Genomic DNA, 3,100 nt, shown 5'->3' with positions numbered 1-3,100 from the left:
GCATTAAAAAACTAAATACACTTGATGGAAAAAAATAATTTATTTTGGTTATATAAACATTTAATGATTTTGACTGACAGGTGGAACCTTTTAATTGGCTAATGTTTACGGCCGATACATGAAGTCACAACATCGAATGCTTGAAATGCAACATGCTGTGAGTGTTGCGCTCTCCACCCGGACGTTCGAGGGAGATGGCTGCGTTGTGTGAGTTTTTGAAAAGACCATGAACTAGCTACGTGTCCTCACTCGTCCATAGTTTATTCAACGACAGCCATTACAATAATAATCTCAACGACGCACATGCGTACAACATCTTCCTCTGACACAGTATCAATCGATCAGATATGAAACATCGAACAAAGCAGTGCATGGCTTGTTTTAAATAAAACCTTTGTAAATGCATTCGCTTTTTAAACAAAATATGTAATGATTTTAATAACAACCATCTTAAATGTAATATGAAATTTATATAAACCTGTATTTTCCCTCATTAATTAAATATAAATGTAATTATACTGTACCTGTGTACTTCAGTACCAATATATATAAAGCTATAATAACACCTGAGAACAAATAGACTTCTTAATGACCCTTGAAGAACATTTCAAAGAAATAATGTGCTTTTTAAGTCACAAAAAAATAAGGCATTTTTAACCTGTTGCATGAGCGTGCTCATGCTGTGGCAAAAGAGCGGAGGGAATATTAGCAAATGTGGGAAAAGTGGGAAAATACAAGTTTCAGCAGAAGTGATGGGAGGAGGAACTATTCAGAACCTGGTGAAAGCCTTTTAACGGTAAACTGTCATAAAACTACATGTAAAACTGTATCTGCAGTTGGACAGGGGCATTAAAGTTGTTTAAAGTGGCATTAAAAAGCATTAAACTAGATTTACTGATACCTGTGGAAACCCTGATATATGTTCTGATATATAATGTCTGTGTGTGAGTTTGTTCTTTAACATCATGTAAAGGCAAAATTTGTCCAAAAATTAAAGTACATCTCAAAACGTTAGCTTCATCTGCACTTTCTTTCTAGAGAGATAGATGGCAGATGTTTGTGTTTTTTGGAAACATAATGAGGTGGTTGGTTTTTATGCATACAGGATGACTGAGCAGGAAAAAGCTGATAACTCAATGGAAATCAACTTTGTGAACTGAACATCTATATTGACAGAATAAACCCTGAAAGATTCCTTGTTTCTTTTTTGTCAGACAGATTAAAAAAGTTGATTTCTTTACCTTTACATGTTTCGGCTACACCTGTAAAGGTAAAGAAATCAACTTTTTTTTATCTGTCTGACAAAAAAGAAACAACACAGGAAATTTGCCCGAGTAAAATTTACTCATATTGAAGAAAATTTTACTTGGGTCAGATAACATTTGGTCCCTCTCTAAAAAGAGTAAAAATTTGGGTAGAGCTCTCCAAACTCAATAGAGAGCCAAATTTACTGAATATAGAAATGAATATAAATTTCTTCTGTTTGAGGAAAATACTTTTGACTCTGGAAAAAATGCTCAGTAATTTTTCCTGTGAAATAATCTTTATACTGTCAGGCGACAGTATGAATCTGATCAGAGAATAAACACATAAAAACATAAATAAATCTGAACATCAATATCAAACTTACTCTAAAAAACTGAGAAAATTCCAAGTGAGATTTATAGTTTTTGAGCTATTACTCAAATAAGTCACATCCACCATATCACTAGTAATAAGATCATACACTAGACCAGGGATGTCAAACATGTGGCCCACGGGCCAAAACCGGCCCACTAAAGGTTCTAATCCGGCCCGCAGGAGGAATGTGCAAAGTTCAAAAATTACACTTTAGATATTAACAGTGAAGAATGTCAAATTGGTTTTAGTTCAGGTTCCACATGCAGACCAATATGATCTAAAGTAAAATAATAATAACCTATAAAAAATGACTCCTGATTTTCTTCTTTAACCCATAAAGACCCAGTGCTACCTGTGTGGCAGGTCCAGAATAGTTTTTTCTGTATATTTAAATTTTCTTATGTGATTCATCACCATTTATTCTAATATTATCCTCTGAATTTTGCAGTTCAGTGAAAATCATGTATTTTCCTATATTTAAATTTACTGATCATATAGATGTTCATAAAAGCTCTGATAAAAGTTGAAGGTTATTATATTAAAAACAGAGAAAACTGCAGAAAACGTGACTTTTTCCAATTAAATCTCTCATTAACTGAACATAAACCCAGTGTGTCCATCCACTGTCACTGATCCAACTCCATGGGTTTTACTGGCGAACCAGTGTTGTAGGAGATGATGGTGTTTCCACAGTAACTACGGAGCCTCTGAACGTCCAAATGGGTCATATCTGATGACCATGAAAAGATGAATAACTGTATTTTACACCAATTATTTACATCTATTGATAGGATTAATGGATCAACAGGTATTAAACAGTTTATGTCAGTAGATGGTTTTGGTCGCCAGTGGCTCTTTGGGTCTTTATGGGTTAATGTGAAAATACTATTACATTATGCCTATAAATAATGACAACTCCAAATTTTTCTCTTTGTTTTAGTGCAAAAAATAACATTACATTATGAAAATATTTACATTTACAAACTATCCTTTAACGATAAAATGTGAATAATCTGAACAAATATGAACAACCTGAAAATTAAGTGCAGTATTAACAATATTCTGCCTGTTATTAAATGTTTTGTGCCTTTGTAGATCTGATCTGTAATGAACGTGTAAATGATAAGTTGAGGCATAATATTGTTAAAATTGCAACTGTTTTTCTTAAGAATTTTTTTTGTTTTCGTAGTTTGCAAATGTGAATATTTTCATAATCTAATGTGTTTTTTGCACCAAAACAAAGACAAAAATTCAGGATTTGTCATTATTTACAGGTTCTTATGTTATTATATCAATGGTCTGACCCACTGGAGATCAAATTGATTTCAAAGTGCAATATGTTTTGTTTTTTATATTGTTTTTTCTTGTCGTATTGGTTTTAAATGTTGCTATTCGAAATAATCAGTCACTCAAAATTGGGTTGAATGTGGAACCTGATATAAACGGACTTTGACAGTCCTGGTTTGGACGAAGCCAAACG

Source organism: Sphaeramia orbicularis, chromosome 4 (genome assembly GCF_902148855.1).
Source record: "Sphaeramia orbicularis chromosome 4, fSphaOr1.1, whole genome shotgun sequence".
NCBI lineage: Eukaryota > Metazoa > Chordata > Actinopteri > Kurtiformes > Apogonidae > Sphaeramia > Sphaeramia orbicularis.
Note: the sequence above shows the minus strand (reverse complement) of the source record.